At 56.9% G+C, this 27937-nt stretch overlaps 1 protein-coding gene across 1 annotated transcript in view; it reads right to left on the reverse strand.

Annotated features, from left to right (window-relative positions):
- Positions 1-27937, reverse strand: part of LOC121277357 (serine-rich coiled-coil domain-containing protein 1-like) — an 898837-nt gene that overhangs the window by 283685 nt on the left and 587215 nt on the right. The gene's annotated exons all lie outside the window — the stretch shown is intronic.

The raw sequence follows: 27937 nt of genomic DNA on the forward strand, positions 1-27937 counted from the left end.
CTCATTCGCTCACACACACACACACACACCCACCCTCATTCGCTCACACACACACACACACCCGCCCTCATTCGCTCAAACACACACACACACGTGCCCTCATTCGCTCACACACAAACGCGCCCTCATTCGCTCACAGACAAACGCGCCCTCATTCGCTCACACACAAACGCGCCCTCATTCGCTCACACACACTCACTCGCCCTCATTCGCTCACACACACACACGCCCTCATTCGCTCACACATACACACTCGCCCTCATTCGCTTACACACACACGCACACGCCCTCATTCGCTTACACACACACGCACACGCCCTCATTCGCTCACACACACACACACACGCCCTCATTCGCTCACACACACACACACACCCTCATTCGCTCACACACACACACACACGCCCTCATTCGCTCACACACACACACTCGCCCTCATTCGCTTACACACACACGCACACGCCCTCATTCGCTTACACACACACACATACGCCCTCATTCGCTCACACACACACACACACACCCTCATTCGCTCACACACACACACGCGCCCTCATTCGCTCACACACACACACACACGCCCTCATTCGCTCACACACACACGCCCTCATTCGCTCACACACACACACACACGCCCTCATTCGCTCACACACACACACACACGCCCTCATTCGCTCACACACACACACACGCCCTCATTCGCTCACACACACACACACTCGCCCTCATTCGCTCACACACACACACACACACGCCCTCGTTCGCTCACACACACACACCCTCCCTCGTTCGCTCACACACACACACCCGCCCTCGTTCGCTCACACACACACACACGCCCTCATTCGCTCACACACACAGACACACCCTCATTCGCTCGCACACACACACGCCCTCATTCGATCGCACACACACACACGCCCTCATTCGCTCACACACACGCCCTCATTCGCTCACACACACACACCCCCTCATTCGCTCACACACACACCCTCATTCGCTCACACACACACACACACACCCTCATTCGCACACACACACACACACACACACACACACGCCCTCATTCGCTCATACACACACACGCCCTCATTCGCTCACACCCACACGCGCCCTCATTGGCTCACACACAAACGCGCCCTCATTCGCTCACACACAAACGTGCCCTCATTCGCTCACACACAAACGCGCCCTCATTCGCTCACACACAAACGCGCCCTCATTCGCTCACACACACGCACTCGCCCTCATTCGCTCACACACACACACGCACTCATTCGCTCACACACACACACTCGCCCTCATTCGCTCACACACACACACTCACCCTCATTCGCTCACACACACACACTCGTCCTCATTCGCTCACACACACACACTCGCCCTCATTCGCTCACACACACACACACGCCCTCATTCGCTCACACACACACACTCACCCACACTCGCCCTCATTCGCTCACACACACACACACACACTCGCCCTCATTCGCTCACACACACACGCCCTCATTCGCTCACACACACACACACGCCCTCATTCGCTCACACACACACACACACACGCCCTCATTCACTCACACACACACACATGCCCTCATTCGCTCACACACACACACACGCCCTCATTCGCTCACACACACACACACGCCCTTATTCGCTCACACACACACACACACACACACACACACACACGCCCTCATTCGATCACACACACACACCCGCCCTCATTCGCTCACACACACACGCCCTCATTCACTCGCACACACACACACGCCCTTATTCGCTCGCACACACACACACGCCCTCATTCGCTCGCACACACACACACGCCCTCATTCGCTCACACACACACACGCCCTCATTTGCTCACATACACACCCTCATTCGCTCACGCACACAACCTCATTCGCTCACACACACACACACACCCTCATTCGCTCACACACACACACGCCCTCATTCGCTCACACACACACGCGCCCTCATTCGATCACACACACACGCGCCCTCATTCGCTCACACACACGTGCCCTCATTCGCTCACACACACACACACTCGCCCTCATTCGCTCACACACACACACACTCGCCCTCATTCGCTCACACACACACACACTCGCCCTCATTCGCTCACACACACACACTCGCCCTCATTCGCTCACACACACACACACTCGCCCTCATTCGCTCACACACAGACACTCGCCCTCATTCGCTCACACACACACACTCGCCCTCATTCGCTCACACACACACTCGCCCTCATTCGCTCACACACACACTCGCCCTCATTCGCTTACACACACACACTCGCCCTCATTCGCTCACACACACACACACACGCGCCCTCATTCGCTCACACACACACTCGCCCTCATTCGCTCACACACACACACACTCGCCCTCATTCGCTCACACACACACACTCGCCCTCATTCGCTCACACACACACACTCGCCCTCATTCGCTCACACACACACACTCGCCCTCATTCGCTCACACACACACACTCGCCCTCATTCGCTCACACACACACACTCGCCCTCATTCGCTCACACACACACACTCGCCCTCATTCGCTCACACACACACACTCGCCCTCATTCGCTCACACACACACTCGCCCTCATTCGCTCACACACACACTCGCCCTCATTCGCTCACACACACGCACTCGCCCTCATTCGCTCACACACACACACGCACTCATTCGCTCACACACACACACTCGCCCTCATTCGCTAACACACACACACTCGCCCTCATTCGCTCACACACACACACTCGCCCTCATTCGCTCACACACACACACTCGCCCTCATTCGCTCACACACACACACTCGTCCTCATTCGCTCACACACACACACTCGCCCTCATTCGCTCACACACACACACACGCCCTCATTCGCTCACACACACACACTCGCCCTCATTCGCACACACACACACACACACACTCGCCCTCATTCGCTCACACAAACACACACACACACTCGCCCTCATTCGCTCACACACACACGCCCTCATTCGCTCACACACACACACACACGCCCTCATTCGCTCACACACACACACACGCCCTCATTCGCTCACACACACACACACGCCCTCATTCGCTCGCTCACACACACACACACACACACACGCCCTCATTCACTCACACACACACACACATGCCCTCATTCGCTCACACACACACACACACGCCCTCATTCGATCACACACACACACCCGCCCTCATTCGCTCACACACACACACACACACGCCCTCATTCGCTCGCACACACACACACGCCCTCATTCGCTCGCACACACACACACGCCCTCATTCGCTCACACACACATACACGCCCTCATTTGCTCACATACACACCCTCATTCGCTCACGCACACAACCTCATTCGCTCACACACACACACGCCCTCATTTGCTCACACACACACGCGCCCTCATTCGATCACACACACACGCGCCCTCATTCGCTCACACACACACGCGCCCTCATTCGCTCACACACACACGCGCCCTCATTCGCTCACACACACACGTGCCCTCATTCGCTCACACACACACACCCTCATTCGCTCACACACACACACCCTCATTCGCTCACACACACACACGTGCGCCCTCATTCGCACACACGCGCCCTCATTCGCTCACACACACACGCGCCCTCATTCGCTCTCACACACACACGCCCCCATTCGCGCTCACACACTCACACATACCCTCATTCGCTCACACACACACGCGCGCCCTCATTCGCTCACACACACACACGCGCCCTCATTCGCTCTCACACACACACACACACACGCCCTCATTTGCGCTCACACACTCACACGTGCCCTCATTCGCTCACACACTCACGCGCGCCCTTATTCGCTCACACACACACACGCCCTCATTCGCGCTCAGACACTCACACGTGCCCTCGTTCGCTCACACACACACGCGCGCCCTTATTCGCTCACACACACACACACACACACACGCCCTCATTCGCTCACACACAAACACACGCGTGCCCTCATTCGCTCTCACACACACACACACGCCCTCATTCGCGCTCGGACACTCACACGTGCCCTCATTCGCTCACACACACACACACACGCCCTCATTTGCTCACACACACGCGCTCTCATTCGCTCACACACACACACGCCCTCATTCGCTCACACACTCATGCGCCCTCATTCACACACACACACACACACACGCCCTCATTCACTCACACACACACACGTGCCCTCATTCGCTCACACAAAAACGCGCGCTCATTCGCTCACATACACATGCGCGCTAATTCGTTCACACACACGCGCCTTCATTCGCTCACACACACACGCCCTCATGCGCTCACACACACACAAACACACGCCGTCATGCGCTCACACACACACACGCCCTCATGCGCTCACACACACACACACGCCCTCATTAGCTCTCACACACACGCCCTCATGCGCTCACACACACACACACGCCCTCATGCGCTCTCACACACACACACGCCCTCATGCGCTCTCACACACACACACGCCCTCATTCGCTCGCACACACACACACGCCCTCATTCGCTCGCACACACATACACGCCCTCATTTGCTCACATACACACTCTCATTCGCTCACGCACACAACCTCATTCGCTCACACACACACACCCTCATTCGCTCACACACACACGCGCCCTCATTCGCTCATACACACACGCGCCCTCATTCAATCACACACACACGCGCCCTCATTCGCTCACACACACACGTGCCCTCATTCACTCACACACACACACACACACGCCCTCATTAGCTCACACACACGCACATGCCCTCATTCGCTCACACACACGCATTCGCCCTCATTCGCTTACACACACACACTCGCCCTCATTCGCTCACACACACACACACTCGCCCTCATTCGCTCACACACACACACTCGCCCTCATTCGCTCACACACACACACTCGCCCTCATTCGCTTACACACACACACTCGCCCTCATTCGCTCACACACACACTCGCCCTCATTCGCTCACACACACACTCGCCCTCATTCGCTCACACACACACTCGCCCTCATTCGCTCACACACACACTCGCCCTCATTCGCTCACACACACACTCGCCCTCATTCGCTCACACACACACTCGCCCTCATTCGCTCACACACACACTCGCCCTCATTCGCTCACACACACACTCGCCCTCATTCGCTCACACACACACTCGCCCTCATTCGCTCACACACACACTCGCCCTCATTCGCTCACACACACACTCGCCCTCATTCGCTCACACACACACTCGCCCTCATTCGCTCACACACACACTCGCCCTCATTCGCTCACACACACACTCGCCCTCATTCGCTCACACACACACTCGCCCTCATTCGCTCACACACACACTCGCCCTCATTCGCTCACACACACACTCGCCCTCATTCGCTCACACACACACTCGCCCTCATTCGCTCACACACACACTCGCCCTCATTCGCTCACACACACACTCGCCCTCATTCGCTCACACACACACTCGCCCTCATTCGCTCACACACACACTCGCCCTCATTCGCTCACACACACACTCGCCCTCATTCGCTCACACACACACTCGCCCTCATTCGCTCACACACACACTCGCCCTCATTCGCTCACACACACACTCGCCCTCATTCGCTCACACACACACTCGCCCTCATTCGCTCACACACACACTCGCCCTCATTCGCTCACACACACACTCGCCCTCATTCGCTCACACACACACTCGCCCTCATTCGCTCACACACACACTCGCCCTCATTCGCTCACACACACACTCGCCCTCATTCGCTCACACACACACTCGCCCTCATTCGCTCACACACACACTCGCCCTCATTCGTTCACACACACACTCGCCCTCATTCACTCACACACACACTCGCCCTCATTCGCTCACACACACACACACACACACACTCGCCCTGATTCGCTCACACACACACACACACACGCCCTCATTCGCTCACACACACACACACACCCTCATTCGCTCACACACACACCCACCCTCATTCGCTCTCACACACACACCCACCCTCATTCGCTCTCACACACACACCCACCCTCATTCGCTCACACACACACACGCCCTCATTCGCTCACACACACACACGCCCTCATTCGTTCTCACACACAGAAACACACACACACGCCCTCATTCGCTCACACACACACACACCCTCATTCGCTCACACACAAACACACACACCCTCATTCGCTCACACACACACTCGCCCTCATTCGCTCACAAACACACACACCCTCATTCGCTCACACACACACACTCGCCCTCATTCGCTCACACACACACACTCGCCCTCATTCGCTCACACACACACACACGCCCTCATTCGCTCACACACACACACACCCTCATTTGCTCACACACACACACACACGCCCTCATTCGCTCACACACACAAGCCCTCATTCGCTCACACACGCACACACACACACCCTCATTCGCTCACACACACACACCCTCATTTGCTCACACACACACACACACACGCCCTCATTCGCTCACACACACATGCCCTCATTCGCTCACACACACACACCCTCATTCGCTCACACACACACACCCTCATTCGCTCACACACACACACGTGCGCCCTCATTCGCACACACGCGCCCTCATTCGCTCACACACACACGCGCCCTCATTCGCTCTCACACACACACGCCCCCATTCGCGCTCACACACTCACACATACCCTCATTCGCTCACACACACACGCGCGCCCTCATTCGCTCACACACACACACGCGCCCTCATTCGCTCTCACACACACACACACACACGCCCTCATTTGCGCTCACACACTCACACGTGCCCTCATTCGCTCACACACTCACGCGCGCCCTTATTCGCTCACACACACACACGCCCTCATTCGCGCTCAGACACTCACACGTGCCCTCGTTCGCTCACACACACACGCGCGCCCTTATTCGCTCACACACACACACACACACGCCCTCATTCGCTCACACACAAACACACGCGTGCCCTCATTCGCTCTCACACACACACACACGCCCTCATTCGCGCTCGGACACTCACACGTGCCCTCATTCGCTCACACACACACACACACGCCCTCATTTGCTCACACACACGCGCTCTCATTCGCTCACACACACACACGCCCTCATTCGCTCACACACTCATGCGCCCTCATTCACACACACACACACACACGCCCTCATTCGCTCACACACACACACGTGCCCTCATTCGCTCACACAAAAACGCGCGCTCATTCGCTCACATACACATGCGCGCTAATTCGTTCACACACACGCGCCTTCATTCGCTCACACACACACGCCCTCATGCGCTCACACACACACAAACACACGCCGTCATGCGCTCACACACACACACGCCCTCATGCGCTCACACACACACACACACGCCCTCATTAGCTCTCACACACACGCCCTCATGCGCTCACACACACACACACGCCCTCATGCGCTCTCACACACACACACGCCCTCATGCGCTCTCACACACACACACGCCCTCATGCGCTCTCACACACACACACGCCCTCATGCGCTCACACACACACACACACGCCCTCATGCGCTCACACACACACACGCCCTCATGCGCTCACACACACACACGCCCTCATGCGCTCACACACACACACGCCCTCATGCGCTCACACACACACACGCCCTCATGCGCTCACACACACACACGCCCTCATGCGCTCACACACACACACACCCTCATTCGCTCTCACACACGCCCTCATTCGCTCACACACACACACACTCACCCACCCTCATTCGCTCACACACACTCACACGCCCTCATTCGCTCACACACGCACACACACACACACACCCACCTTCATTCGCTCACACACACACCCACCCTCATTCGCTCACACACACACCCACCCTCATTCGCTCACACACACACACACCCACCCTCATTCGTTCACACACACAAACACCCACCCTCATTCGCTCACACACACACACACACCCTCATTCGCTCACACACACACACACACACACCCACCCTCATTCGCTCACACACACACACACACGCCCTCATTCGCTCACACACACACACACACACGCCCTCATGCGCTCACACACACACACGCCCTCATGCGCTCACACACACACACGCCCTCATTCGCTCACACACACACACGCCCTCATTCGCTCACACACACACACGCCCTCATTCGCTCACACACACACACGCCCTCATTCGCTCACACACACACACGCCCTCATTCGCTCACACACACACACGCCCTCATTCGCTCACACACACACACGCCCTCATTCGCTCACACACACACACGCCCTCATTCGCTCACACACACACACGCCCTCATTCGCTCACACACACACACACCCTCATTTGCTCTCACACACACGCCCTCATTCGCTCACACACACACGCCCTCATTCGCTCACACACACACACTCACCCACCCTCATTCGCTCACACACACTCACACACCCTCATTCGCTCACACACGCACACACACACACACACGCACCCTCATTCGCTCACACAAACACCCACCCTCATTCGCTCACACACACACACACCCACCCTCATTCGTTCACACACACACACACCCTCATTCGCTCACACACACACACACACACACCCTCATTCGCTCACACACACACACCCACCCTCATTCGCTCACACACACACACGCGCCCTCATTCGCTCACACACACACACACGCGCCCTCATTCGCTCACACACACACGCGCCCTCATTCGCTCACACACACACGCGCCCTCATTCGCTCACACACACACGCGCCCTCATTCGCTCACACACACATGCGCCCTCATTCGCTCACACACACACGCGCCCTCATTCGCTCACACACACACACGCCCTCATTCGCTCACACACACACACGCCCTCATTCGCTCACACACACACACACGCCCTCATTCGCTCACACACACACACACGCCCTCATTCGCTCTCACACACACACCCACCCTCATTCGCTCACACACACACCCACCCTCATTCGCTCACACACACACGCCCTCATTCGCTCACACACACACACGCCCTCATTCGTTCTCACACACACAAACACACACACACGCCCTCATTCGCTCACACACACATCCTCATTCGCTCACACACAAACACACACACCCTCATTCGCTCACACACACACACTCGCCCTCATTCGCTCACACACACACACCCTCATTTGCTCAAACACACACACACACGCCCTCATTCGCTCACACACACACACACACATGCCCTCATTCGCTCACACACACACGCCCTCATTCGCGCTCACACACTCACACGTGCCCTCATTCGCTCACACACACACACGCGCCCTCATTCGCTCTCACACACACACACACGCCCTCATTTGCGCTCACACACTCACACGTGCCCTCATTCGCTCACACACACACACAACCTCACTCACGCTCGGACACTCACACATGCCCTCATTCGCTCACACACACACACCCGCCCTCATTTGCTCACACACACGCGCCCTCATTCGCTCACACACACACACGCCCTCATTCGCTCACACACTCACACGCCCTCATTCGCTCACACACTCACGCGCCCTCATTCGCTCACACACTCACGCGCCCTCATTCGCTCACACACTCACGCGCCCTCATTCACTCACACACACACACACGCCCTCATGCGCTCACACACACACACGCCCTCATGCGCTCACACACACACACACGCCCTCATTCGCTCTCACACACACACACTCATGCGCTCACACACACACACACGCCCTCATGCGCTCACACACACACACACGCCCTCATGCGCTCACACACACACACACGCCCTCATTCGCTCACACACACACGCCCTCATTCGCTCACACACACACGCCCTCATTCGCTCACACACACACGCCCTCATTCGCTCACACACACACACACACCCTCATTCGCTCACACACGAACACACACACACACGCGCGCGCCCTCATTCGCTCACACACACACACACCCACCCTCATTCGTTCACACACACACACACCCACCCTCATTCGTTCACACACACACACACCCACCTTCATTCGTTCACACACACACACACCCACCCTCATTCGTTCACACACACACACACCCACCCTCATTCGTTCACACACACACACCCACCCTCATTCGTTCACACACACACACCCACCCTCATTCGTTCACACACACACACACACACACCCTCATTCGCTCACACACACACACACACACACACCCTCATTTGCTCACACACACACACCCTCATTCGCTCACACACACACACACACACACCCCCACCCTCATTCGCTCACACACACACACACACACCCCCTCATTCGCTCACACACACACACACATGCGCGCCCTCATTCGCTCACACACACACTCGCCCTCATTCGCTCACACACACACGCGCCCTCATTCGCTCACACACACACATACACACCCACCCTCATTCGCTCAAACACACACACACACACACACACGCGCCCTCATTCGCTCACACACAAACGCCCCATCATTTGCTCACACACACACACACACGCGCCCTCATTCGCTCACACACACACACACACGCGTCCTCATTCGCTCACACACACACACACACGCCCTCATTCGCTCACACACACACACACGCCCTCATTCGCTCACACACACACACACGCCCTCATTCGCTCACACACACACACACGCCCTCATTCGCTCACACACACACACACGCCCTCATTCGCTCACACACACACACACGCCCTCATTCGCTCACACACACACACACGCCCTCATTCGCTCACACACACACACACGCCCTCATTCGCTCACACACACACACACGCCCTCATTCGCTCACACACACACACACGCCCTCATTCGCTCACACACACACACACGCCCTCATTCGCTCACACACACACACACGCCCTCATTCGCTCACACACACACACACGCCCTCATTCGCTCACACACACACACACGCCCTCATTCGCTCACACACACACACACGCCCTCATTCGCTCACACACACACACACGCCCTCATTCGCTCACACACACACACACGCCCTCATTCGCTCACACACACACACGCCCTCATTCGCTCACACACACACACGCCCTCATTCGCTCACACACACACACACGCCCTCATTCGCTCACACACACACACACACGCCCTCATTCGCTCACACACACACACACGCCCTCATTCGCTCACACACACACACACGCCCTCATTCGCTCACACACACACACACGCCCTCATTCGCTCACACACACACACACGCCCTCATTCGCTCACACACACACACACGCCCTCATTCGCTCACACACACACACACGCCCTCATTCGCTCACACACACACACGCCCTCATTCGCTCACACACACACACACGCCCTCATTCGCTCACACACACACACACACGCGCCCTCATTCGCTCACACACACACACACACGCGCCCTCATTCGCTCACACACACACACACACACGCGCCCTCATTCGCTCACACACACGCACTCGCCCTCATTCGCTCACCCACACACACACACACACACGCACTCATTCGCTCACACACACACACTCGCCCTCATTCGCTCACACACACACACTCGCCCTCATTCGCTCACACACACACACACACTCGCCCTTATTCGCTCACACACACACACACTCCCCCTCATTCGCTCACACACACACAGACACTCGCCCTCATTCGCTCACACACACACAGACACTCGCCCTCATTCGCTCACACACACACAGACACTCGCCCTCATTCGCTCACACACACACAGACACTCGCCCTCATTCGCTCACACACACGCACACACACTCGCCCTCATTCGCTCACACACACGCACACACACTCGCCCTCATTCGCTCACACACACACACACACACACGCCCTCATTCGCTCACACACACAACACACGCCCTCATTCGCTCACACACACACACGCCCTCATTCGCTCACACACACACACACACGCCCTCATTCGCTCACACACACACACACACGCCCTCATTCGCTCACACACACACACACACGCCCTCATTCGCTCACACACACACACACGCCCTCATTCGCTCACACACACACACACGCCCTCATTCGCTCACACACACACACACGCCCTCATTCGCTCACACACACACACACACGCCCTCAATCGCTCACACACACACACACACGCCCTCATTCGCTCACACACACACACACGCCCTCATTCGCTCACACACACACACACACACGCCCTCATTCACTCACACACACACACACACACGCCCTCATTCGCTCACACACACACACACATGCCCTCATTCGCTCACACACACACACACGCCCTTATTCGCTCACACACACACACACACGCCCTCATTCGATCACACACACACACACCCGCCCTCATTCGCTCACACACACACACGCCCTCATTCGCTCGCGCACACACACACGCCCTCAGTCGCTCGCGCACACACACACGCCCTCATTCGCTCGCACACACACACACGCCCTCATTCGCTCGCACACACATACACGCCCTCATTCGCTCACATACACACCCTCATTCGCTCACGCACACAACCTCATTCGCTCACACACACACACACACCCTCATTCGCTCACACACACACACGCCCTCATTCGCTCACACACACACACGCCCTCATTCGCTCATACACACACACGCGCCCTCATTCGATCACACACACACGCGCCCTCATTCGCTCACACACACACGCGCCCTCATTCGCTCACACACACACACGCGCCCTCATTCGCTCACACACACACACACGCCCTCATTCGCTCACACACACACACACGCCCTCATTCGCTCACACACACACACTCGCCCTCATTCGCTTACACACACACACTCGCCCTCATTCGCTCACACACACACACTCGCCCTCATTCGCTCACACACACACACTCGCCCTCATTCGCTCACACACACACACACTCGCCCTCATTCGCTCACACACACACACTCGCCCTCATTCGCTCACACACACACACTCGCCCTCATTCGCTCACACACACACACACTCGCCCTCATTCGCTCACACACACACACACTCGCCCTCATTCGCTCACACACACACACTCGCCCTCATTCGCTCACACACACACACTCGCCCTCATTCGCTCACACACACACACTCGCCCTCATTCGCTTACACACACACACTCGCCCTCATTCGCTCACACACACACTCGCCCTCATTCGCTCACACACACACTCGCCCTCATTCGCTCACACACACACTCGCCCTCATTCGCTCACACACACACTCGCCCTCATTCGCTCACACACACACTCGCCCTCATTCGCTCACACACACACTCGCCCTCATTCGCTCACACACACACTCGCCCTCATTCGCTCACACACTCACTCGCCCTCATTCGCTCACACACACACTCGCCCTCATTCGCTCACACACACACTCGCCCTCATTCGCTCACACACACACTCGCCCTCATTCGCTCACACACACACTCGCCCTCATTCGCTCACACACACACTCGCCCTCATTCGCTCACACACGCACTCGCCCTCATTCGCTCACACACGCACTCGCCCTCATTCGCTCACACACGCACTCGCCCTCATTCGCTCACACACACACTCGCCCTCATTCGCTCACACACACACTCGCCCTCATTCGCTCACACACACACACTCGCCCTCATTCGCTCACACACACACACTCGCCCTCATTCGCTCACACACACACACTCGCCCTCATTCGCTCACACACACACACTCGCCCTCATTCGCTCACACACACACTCGCCCTCATTCGCTCACACACACGCACTCGCCCTCATTCGCTCACACACACGCACTCGCCCTCATTCGCTCACACACACACACGCACTCATTCGCTCACACACACACACTCGCCCTCATTCGCTCACACACACACACTCGCCCTCATTCGCTCACACACACACACTCGCCCTCATTCGCTCACACACACACACTCGTCCTCATTCGCTCACACACACACACTCGCCCTCATTCGCTCACACACACACACACGCCCTCATTCGCTCACACACACACACTCACCCTCATTCGCACACACACACACACACACACACTCGCCCTCATTCGCTCACACAAACACACACACACACTCGCCCTCATTCGCTCACACACACACGCCCTCATTCGCTCACACACACACACACACACACGCCCTCATTCGCTCACACACACACACACTCCCTCATTCGCTCACACACACACACACACACGCCCTCATTCACTCACACACACACACACATGCCCTCATTCGCTCACACACACACACACGCCCTTATTCGCTCACACACACACACACACGCCCTCATTCGATCACACACACACACCGGCCCTCATTCGCTCACACACACACACACACGCCCTCATTCGCTCGCACACACACACACGCCCTCATTCGCTCGCACACACACACACGCCCTCATTCGCTCACACACACATACACGCCCTCATTTGCTCACATACACACCCTCATTCGCTCACGCACACAACCTCATTCGCTCACACACACACACACACCCTCATTCGCTCACACACACACGCGCCCTCATTCGCTCATACACACACGCGCCCTCATTCGATCACACACACACGCGCCCTCATTCGCTCACACACACACGTGCCCTCATTCGCTCACACACACACACACACACGCCCTCATTCGCTCACACACACGCACACGCCCTCATTCGCTCACACACACGCACACACGCCCTCATTCGCTCGCACACACACACACGCCCTCATTCGCTCGCACACACACACACGCCCTCATTCGCTCACACACACATACACGCCCTCATTTGCTCACATACACACCCTCATTCGCTCACGCACACAACCTCATTCGCTCACACACACACACACACCCTCATTCGCTCACACACACACGCGCCCTCATTCGCTCATACACACACGCGCCCTCATTCGATCACACACACACGCGCCCTCATTCGCTCACACACACACGTGCCCTCATTCGCTCACACACACACACACACACGCCCTCATTCGCTCACACACACGCACACGCCCTCATTCGCTCACACACACGCACTCGCTCTCATTCGCTTACACACACACACTCGCCCTCATTCGCTTACACACACACACTCGCCCTCATTCGCTCACACACACACACTCGCCCTCATTCGCTCACACACACACTCGCCCTCATTCGCTCACACACACACACACTCGCCCTCATTCGCTCACACACACACACTCGCCCTCATTCGCTTACACACACACACTCGCCCTCATTCGCTTTCACACACACACTCGCCCTCATTCGCTCACACACACACTCGCCCTCATTCGCTCACACACACACTCGCCCTCATTCGCTCACACACACACTCGCCCTCATTCGCTCACACACACACTCGCCCTCATTCGCTCACACACACACTCGCCCTCATTCGCTCACACACACACTCGCCCTCATTCGCTCACACACACACTCGCCCTCATTCGCTCACACACACACTCGCCCTCATTCGCTCACACACACACTCGCCCTCATTCGCTCACACACACACTCGCCCTCATTCGCTCACACACACACTCGCCCTCATTCGCTCACACACACACTCGCCCTCATTCGCTCACACACACACTCGCCCTCATTCGCTCACACACACACTCGCCCTCATTCGCTCACACACACACTCGCCCTCATTCGCTCACACACACACTCGCCCTCATTCGCTCACACACACACTCGCCCTCATTCGCTCACACACACACTCGCCCTCATTCGCTCACACACACACTCGCCCTCATTCGCTCACACACACACTCGCCCTCATTCGCTCACACACACACTCGCCCTCATTCGCTCACACACACACTCGCCCTCATTCGCTCACACACACACTCGCCCTCATTCGCTCACACACACACTCGCCCTCATTCGCTCACACACACACTCGCCCTCATTCGCTCACACACACACTCGCCCTCATTCGCTCACACACACACTCGCCCTCATTCGCTCACACACACACTCGCCCTCATTCGCTCACACACACACTCGCCCTCATTCGCTCACACACACACTCGCCCTCATTCGCTCACACACACACTCGCCCTCATTCGCTCACACACACACTCGCCCTCATTCGCTCACACACACACTCGCCCTCATTCGCTCACACACACACACACACACACACTCGCCCTGATTCGCTCACACACACACACACACACGCCCTCATTCGCTCACACACACACACACGCCCTCATTCGCTCACACACACACACACGTCCTCATTCGCTCACACACACACAGACACACGCCCTCATTCGCTCACACACACAGACACACGCCCTCATTCGCTCACACACACACACACACACACGCCCTCATTCGCTCACACACACACACACGCACTCGCCCTCATTCGCTCACACACACATACACGCCCTCATTCGCTCACACACACACACACGCCCTCATTCGCTCACACACACACACACGCCCTCATTCGCTCACACACACGCCCTCATTCGCTCACACACGCACACGCCCTCATTCTCTCACACACACACACACACTCCCTCATTCGCTCACACACACACACGCCCTCATTCGCTCACACACACACACGCCCTCATTCGCTCACACACACACACACCCTCATTCGCTCACACACACACACACACCCTCATTCGCTCACACACACACACACACCCTCATTCGCTCACACACACACACACACCCTCATTCGCTCACACACACACACACACCCTCATTCGCTCACACACACACCCACCCTCATTCGCTCTCACACACACACCCACCCTCATTCGCTCTCACACACACACCCACCCTCATTCGCTCACACACACACGCCCTCATTCGCTCACACACACACACGCCCTCATTCGTTCTCACACACAGAAACACACACACACGCCCTCATTCGCTCACACACACACACACCCTCATTCGCTCACACACAAACACACACACCCTCATTCGCTCACACACACACTCGCCCTCATTCGCTCACAAACACACACACCCTCATTCGCTCACACACACACACTCGCCCTCATTCGCTCACACACACACACTCGCCCTCATTCGCTCACACACACACACTCGCCCTCATTCGCTCACACACACACACACCCTCATTTGCTCACACACACACACACGCCCTCATTCGCTCACACACACATGCCCTCATTCGCTCACACACGCACACACACACACCCTCATTCGCTCACACACACACACCCTCATTTGCTCACACACACACACACACACGCCCTCATTCGCTCACACACACATGCCCTCATTCGCTCACACACACACACCCTCATTCGCTCACACACACACACCCTCATTCGCTCACACACACACACGTGCGCCCTCATTCGCACACACGCGCCCTCATTCGCTCACACACACACGCGCCCTCATTCGCTCTCACACACACACGCCCCCATTCGCGCTCACACACTCACACATACCCTCATTCGCTCACACACACACGCGCGCCCTCATTCGCTCACACACACACACGCGCCCTCATTCGCTCTCACACACACACACACACAAGCCCTCATTTGCGCTCACACACTCACACGTGCCCTCATTCGCTCACACACTCACGCGCGCCCTTATTCGCTCACACACACACACGCCCTCATTCGCGCTCAGACACTCACACGTGCCCTCGTTCGCTCACACACTCACGCGCGCCCTTATTCGCTCACACACACACACACACACACGCCCTCATTCGCTCACACACAAACACACGCGTGCCCTCATTCGCTCTCACACACACACACACGCCCTCATTCGCGCTCGGACACTCACACGTGCCCTCATTCGCTCACACACACACACACACACGCCCTCATTTGCTCACACACACGCGCTCTCATTCGCTCACACACACACACGCCCTCATTCGCTCACACACTCATGCGCCCTCATTCACACACACACACACACACACGCCCTCATTCGCTCACACACACACACGTGCCCTCATTCGCTCACACAAAAACGCGCGCTCATTCGCTCACATACACATGCGCGCTAATTCGTTCACACACACGCGCCTTCATTCGCTCACACACACACGCCCTCATGCGCTCACACACACACAAACACACGCCGTCATGCGCTCACACACACACACGCCCTCATGCGCTCACACACACACACGCCCTCATGCGCTCACACACACACACACACGCCCTCATTAGCTCTCACACACACGCCCTCATGCGCTCACACACACACACACGCCCTCACGCGCTCTCACACACACACACGCCCTCACGCGCTCTCACACACACACACGCCCTCATGCGCTCTCACACACACACACGCCCTCATGCGCTCACACACACACACACACGCCCTCATGCGCTCACACACACACACACACGCCCTCATGCGCTCACACACACACACGCCCTCATGCGCTCACACACACACACGCCCTCATGCGCTCACACACACACACGCCCTCATGCGCTCACACACACACACGCCCTCATGCGCTCACACACACACACACCCTCATTCGCTCTCACACACGCCCTCATTCGCTCACACACACACACACACTCACCCACCCTCATTCGCTCACACACACTCACACGCCCTCATTCGCTCACACACGCACACACACACACACACCCACCTTCATTCGCTCACACACACACCCACCCTCATTCGCTCACACACACACCCACCCTCATTCGCTCACACACACACACACCCACCCTCATTCGTTCACACACACAAACACCCACCCTCATTCGCTCACACACACACACCCACCCTCATTCGCTCACACACACACACACACCCTCATTCGCTCACACACACACACACACACCCACCCTCATTCGCTCACACACACACACACACACCCTCATTCGCTCACACACACACACACACGCCCTCATGCGCTCACACACACACACGCCCTCATGCGCTCACACACACACACGCCCTCATGCGCTCACACACACACACGCCCTCATGCGCTCACACACACACACGCCCTCATGCGCTCACACACACACACGCCCTCATTCGCTCACACACACACACGCCCTCATTCGCTCACACACACACACGCCCTCATTCGCTCACACACACACACGCCCTCATTCGCTCACACACACACACGCCCTCATTCGCTCACACACACACACACCCTCATTCGCTCTCACACACACGCCCTCATTCGCTCACACACACACACTCACCCACCCTCATTCGCTCACACACACTCACACACCCTCATTCGCTCACACACGCACACACACACACACACGCACCCTCATTCGCTCACACAAACACCCACCCTCATTCGCTCACACACACACACACCCACCCTCATTCGTTCACACACACACACACCCTCATTCGCTCACACACACACACACACACACCCTCATTCGCTCACACACACACACCCACCCTCATTCGCTCACACACACACACGCGCCCTCATTCGCTCACACACACACACACGCGCCCTCATTCACTCACACACACACACACGCGCCCTCATTCACTCACACACACACACGCGCCCTCATTCGCTCACACACACACGCGCCCTCATTCGCTCACACACACACGCGCCCTCATTCGCTCACACACACACGCGCCCTCATTCGCTCACACACACACGCGCCCTCATTCGCTCACACACACACACGCCCTCATTCGCTCACACACACACACACGCCCTCATTCGCTCACACACACACACACGCCCTCATTCGCTCACACACACACACACGCCCTCATTCGCTCACACACACACACACGCCCTCATTCGCTCACACACACACACACGCCCTCATTCGCTCACACACACACACACGCCCTCATTCGCTCACACACACACACACGCCCTCATTCGCTCACACACACACACACGCCCTCATTCGCTCACACACACACACACGCCCTCATTCGCTCACACACACACACACGCCCTCATTCGCTCACACACACACACACGCCCTCATTCGCTCACACACACACACACGCCCTCATTCGCTCACACACACACACACGCCCTCATTCGCTCACACACACACACACGCCCTCATTCGCTCACACACACACACACGCCCTCATTCGCTCACACACACACACACGCCCTCATTCGCTCACACACACACACACGCCCTCATTCGCTCACACACACACACACGCCCTCATTCGCTCACACACACACACACGCCCTCATTCGCTCACACACACACACACGCCCTCATTCGCTCACACACACACACACGCCCTCATTCGCTCACACACACACACACGCCCTCATTCGCTCACACACACACACACGCCCTCATTCGCTCACACACACACACACGCCCTCATTCGCTCACACACACACACACGCCCTCATTCGCTCACACACACACACACACGCCCTCATTCGCTCACACACACACACACGCCCTCATTCGCTCACACACACACACACGCCCTCATTCGCTCACACACACACACACGCCCTCATTCGCTCACACACACACACACGCCCTCATTCGCTCACACACACACACACGCCCTCATTCGCTCACACACACACACACGCCCTCATTCGCTCACACACACACACACGCCCTCATTCGCTCACACACACACACACGCCCTCATTCGCTCACACACACACACACGCCCTCATTCGCTCACACACACACACACGCCCTCATTCGCTCACACACACACACACGCCCTCATTCGCTCACACACACACACACGCCCTCATTCGCTCACACACACACACGCCCTCATTCGCTCACACACACACACACGCCCTCATTCGCTCACACACACACACACACGCGCCCTCATTCGCTCACACACACACACACACGCGCCCTCATTCGCTCACACACACACACACACACGCGCCCTCATTCGCTCACACACACGCACTCGCCCTCATTCGCTCACCCACACACACACACACACGCACTCATTCGCTCACACACACACACTCGCCCTCATTCGCTCACACACACACACTCGCCCTCATTCGCTCACACACACACACACACTCGCCCTTATTCGCTCACACACACACACACTCCCCCTCATTCGCTCACACACACACAGACACTCGCCCTCATTCGCTCACACACACACAGACACTCGCCCTCATTCGCTCACACACACACAGACACTCGCCCTCATTCGCTCACACACACACAGACACTCGCCCTCATTCGCTCACACACACACACACACACTCGCCCTCATTCGCTCACACACACGCACACACACTCGCCCTCAATCGCTCACACACACACACACACTCGCCCTCATTCGCTCACACACACACACACACACACACTCGCCCTCATTCGCTCACACACACACAAACACACGCCCTCATTCGCTCACACACACACACGCCCTCATTCGCTCACACACACACACGCCCTCATTCGCTCACACACACACACACGCCCTCATTCGCTCACACACACACACACGCCCTCATTCGCTCACACACACACACACGCCCTCATTCGCTCACACACACACACACACGCCCTCATTCGCTCACACACACACACACGCCCTCATTCGCTCACACACACACACGCCCTCATTCGCTCACACACACACACACGCCCTCATTCGCTCACACACACACACACACGCCCTCATTCGCTCACACACACACACACACGCCCTCAATCGCTCACACACACACACACACGCCCTCATTCGCTCACACACACACACACGCCCTCATTCGCTCACACACACACACACACACACACACGCCCTCATTCACTCACACACACACACACACACGCCCTCATTCGCTCACACACACACACACACGCCCTCATTCGCTCACACACACACACACACGCCCTTATTCGCTCACACACACACACACACGCCCTCATTCGATCACACACACACACCCGCCCTCATTCGCTCACACACACACACACACGCCCTCATTCGCTCGCACACACACACACGCCCTCATTCGCTCGCACACACACACACGCCCTCATTCGCTCGCACACACATACACGCCCTCATTTGCTCACATACACACCCTCATTCGCTCACGCACACAACCTCATTCGCTCACACACACACACACACCCTCATTCGCTCACACACACACACGCCCTCATTCGCTCACACACACACACGCCCTCATTCGCTCATACACACACACGCGCCCTCATTCGATCACACACACACGCGCCCTCATTCGCTCACACACACACGCGCCCTCATTCGCTCACACACACACACACACACGCCCTCATTCGCTCACACACACACACACTCCCTCATTCGCTCACACACACACACTCGCCCTCATTCGCTTACACACACACACTCGCCCTCATTCGCTTACACACACACACTCGCCCTCATTCGCTTACACACACACACTCGCCCTCATTCGCTCACACACACACACTCGCCCTCATTCGCTCACACACACACACTCGCCCTCATTCGCTCACACACACACACTCGCCCTCATTCGCTCACACACACACACACACTCGCCCTCATTCGCTCACACACACACACACTCGCCCTCATTCGCTTACACACACACACACTCGCCCTCATTCGCTCACACACACACACTCGCCCTCATTCGCTCACACACACACACTCGCCCTCATTCGCTCACACACACACACTCGCCCTCATTCGCTTACACACACACACTCGCCCTCATTCGCTCACACACACACTCGCCCTCATTCGCTCACACACACACTCGCCCTCATTCGCTCACACACACACTCGCCCTCATTCGCTCACACACACACTCGCCCTCATTCGCTCACACACACACTCGCCCTCATTCGCTCACACACACACTCGCCCTCATTCGCTCACACACACACTCGCCCTCATTCGCTCACACACACACTCGCCCTCATTCGCTCACACACACACTCGCCCTCATTCGCTCACACACACACTCGCCCTCATTCGCTCACACACACACTCGCCCTCATTCGCTCACACACACACTCGCCCTCATTCGCTCACACACACACTCGCCCTCATTCGCTCACACACACACTCGCCCTCATTCGCTCACACACACACTCGCCCTCATTCGCTCACACACACACTCGCCCTCATTCGCTCACACACACACTCGCCCTCATTCGCTCACACACACACTCGCCCTCATTCGCTCACACACACACTCGCCCTCATTCGCTCACACACACACTCGCCCTCATTCGCTCACACACACACTCGCCCTCATTCGCTCACACACACACTCGCCCTCATTCGCTCACACACACACTCGCCCTCATTCGCTCACACACACACTCGCCCTCATGCGCTCACACACACACACTCGCCCTCATTCGCTCACACACACACACTCGCCCTCATTCGCTCACACACACACACTCGCCCTCATTCGCTCACACACACACTCGCCCTCATTCGCTCACACACACACTCGCCCTCATTCGCTCACACACACGCACTCGCCCTCATTCGCTCACACACACACACGCACTCATTCGCTCACACACACACACTCACCCTCATTCGCTCACACACACACACTCGCCCTCATTCGCTCACACACACACACTCGCCCTCATTCGCTCACACACACACACTCGCCCTCATTCGCTCACACACACACACTCGTCCTCATTCGCTCACACACACACACTCGCCCTCATTCGCTCACACACACACACACGCCCTCATTCGCTCACACACACACACTCACCCTCATTCGCACACACACACACACACACACACACACTCGCCCTCATTCGCTCACACAAACACACACACACACTCGCCCTCATTCGCTCACACACACACGCCCTCATTCGCTCACACACACACACACACACACGCCCTCATTCGCTCACACACACACACACTCCCTCATTCGCTCACACACACACACACACACACGCCCTCATTCACTCACACACACACACACATGCCCTCATTCGCTCACACACACACACACGCCCTTATTCGCTCACACACACACACACACGCCCTCATTCGATCACACACACACACCGGCCCTCATTCGCTCACACACACACACACACGCCCTCATTCGCTCGCACACACACACACGCCCTCATTCGCTCGCACACACACACGCCCTCATTCGCTCGCACACACATACACGCCCTCATTTGCTCACATACACACCCTCATTCGCTCACGCACACAACCTCATTCGCTCACACACACACACACCCTCATTCGCTCACACACACACGCGCCCTCATTCGCTCATACACACACGCGCCCTCATTCGATCACACACACACGCGCCCTCATTCGCTCACACACACACGTGCCCTCATTCGCTCACACACACACACACACACGCCCTCATTCGCTCACACACACGCACACGCCCTCATTCGCTCACACACACGCACTCGCCCTCATTCGCTTACACACACACACTCGCCCTCATTCGCTTACACACACACACTCGCCCTCATTCGCTCACACACACACTCGCCCTCATTCGCTCACACACACACTCGCCCTCATTCGCTCACACACACACTCGCCCTCATTCGCTCACACACACACTCGCCCTCATGCGCTCACACACACACACTCGCCCTCATTCGCTCACACACACACACTCGCCCTCATTCGCTCACACACACACACTCGCCCTCATTCGCTCACACACACACTCGCCCTCATTCGCTCACACACACACTCGCCCTCATTCGCTCACACACACACTCGCCCTCATTCGCTCACACACACGCACTCGCCCTCATTCGCTCACACACACACACGCACTCATTCGCTCACACACACACACTCGCCCTCATTCGCTCACACACACACACTCGCCCTCATTCGCTCACACACACACACTCGCCCTCATTCGCTCACACACACACACTCGCCCTCATTCGCTCACACACACACACTCGTCCTCATTCGCTCACACACACACACTCGCCCTCATTCGCTCACACACACACACACGCCCTCATTCGCTCACACACACACACTCACCCTCATTCGCACACACACACACACACACACACACACACTCGCCCTCATTCGCTCACACAAACACACACACACACTCGCCCTCATTCGCTCACACACACACGCCCTCATTCGCTCACACACACACACACACACACGCCCTCATTCGCTCACACACACACACACTCCCTCATTCGCTCACACACACACACACACACACGCCCTCATTCACTCACACACACACACACATGCCCTCATTCGCTCACACACACACACACGCCCTTATTCGCTCACACACACACACACACGCCCTCATTCGATCACACACACACACCGGCCCTCATTCGCTCACACACACACACACACGCCCTCATTCGCTCGCACACACACACACGCCCTCATTCGCTCGCACACACACACGCCCTCATTCGCTCGCACACACATACACGCCCTCATTTGCTCACATACACACCCTCATTCGCTCACGCACACAACCTCATTCGCTCACACACACACACACCCTCATTCGCTCACACACACACGCGCCCTCATTCGCTCATACACACACGCGCCCTCATTCGATCACACACACACGCGCCCTCATTCGCTCACACACACACGTGCCCTCATTCGCTCACACACACACACACACACGCCCTCATTCGCTCACACACACGCACACGCCCTCATTCGCTCACACACACGCACTCGCCCTCATTCGCTTACACACACACACTCGCCCTCATTCGCTTACACACACACACTCGCCCTCATTCGCTCACACACACACACTCGCCCTCATTCGCTCACACACACACACTCGCCCTCATTCGCTCACACACACACTCGCCCTCATTCGCTCACACACACACTCGCCCTCATTCGCTCACACACACACTCGCCCTCATTCGCTCACACACACACTCGCCCTCATTCGCTCACACACACACTCGCCCTCATTCGCTCACACACACACTCGCCCTCATTCGCTCACACACACACTCGCCCTCATTCGCTCACACACACACTCGCCCTCATTCGCTCACACACACACTCGCCCTCATTCGCTCACACACACACTCGCCCTCATTCGCTCACACACACACTCGCCCTCATTCGCTCACACACACACTCGCCCTCATTTGCTCACACACACACTCGCCCTCATTCGCTCACACACACACTCGCCCTCATTCGCTCACACACACACTCGCCCTCATTCGCTCACACACACACTCGCCCTGATTCGCTCACACACACACACACACACACTCGCCCTGATTCGCTCACACACACACACACACACACGCCCTCATTCGCTCACACACACACACACGCCCTCATTCGCTCACACACACACACACGCCCTCATTCGCTCACACACACACAGACACACGCCCTCATTCGCTCACACACACACACACACACACACGCCCTCATTCGCTCACACACACACACACGCACTCGCCCTCATTCGCTCACACACACATACACGCCCTCATTCGCTCACACACACACGCCCTCATTCGCTCACACACACACACACGCCCTCATTCGCTCACACACACACACACGCCCTCATTCGCTCACACACACACAGACGCCCTCATTCGCTCACACACACACACACGCCCTCATTCGCTCACACACACGCCCTCATTCGCTCACACACGCACACGCCCTCATTCTCTCACACACACACACACACTCCCTCATTCGCTCACACACACACACGCCCTCATTCGCTCACACACACACACACCCTCATTCACTCACACACACACACACGCGCCCTCATTCACTCACACACACACACACGCGCCCTCATTCGCTCACACACACACGCGCCCTCATTCGCTCACACACACACGCGCCCTCATTCGCTCACACACACACGCGCCCTCATTCGCTCACACACACACGCGCCCTCATTCGCTCACACACACACACGCCCTCATTCGCTCACACACACACACACGCCCTCATTCGCTCACACACACACACACGCCCTCATTCGCTCACACACACACACACGCCCTCATTCGCTCACACACACACACACGCCCTCATTCGCTCACACACACACACACGCCCTCATTCGCTCACACACACACACACGCCCTCATTCGCTCACACACACACACACGCCCTCATTCGCTCACACACACACACACGCCCTCATTCGCTCACACACACACACACGCCCTCATTCGCTCACACACACACACACGCCCTCATTCGCTCACACACACACACACGCCCTCATTCGCTCACACACACACACACGCCCTCATTCGCTCACACACACACACACGCCCTCATTCGCTCACACACACACACACGCCCTCATTCGCTCACACACACACACACGCCCTCATTCGCTCACACACACACACACGCCCTCATTCGCTCACACACACACACACGCCCTCATTCGCTCACACACACACACACGCCCTCATTCGCTCACACACACACACACGCCCTCATTCGCTCACACACACACACACGCCCTCATTCGCTCACACACACACACACGCCCTCATTCGCTCACACACACACACACGCCCTCATTCGCTCACACACACACACACGCCCTCATTCGCTCACACACACACACACGCCCTCATTCGCTCACACACACACACACGCCCTCATTCGCTCACACACACACACACGCCCTCATTCGCTCACACACACACACACACGCCCTCATTCGCTCACACACACACACACACGCCCTCATTCGCT

The sequence above is a fragment of the Carcharodon carcharias genome, chromosome 1 (genome assembly GCF_017639515.1).
Source record: "Carcharodon carcharias isolate sCarCar2 chromosome 1, sCarCar2.pri, whole genome shotgun sequence".
Lineage (NCBI taxonomy): Eukaryota > Metazoa > Chordata > Chondrichthyes > Lamniformes > Lamnidae > Carcharodon > Carcharodon carcharias.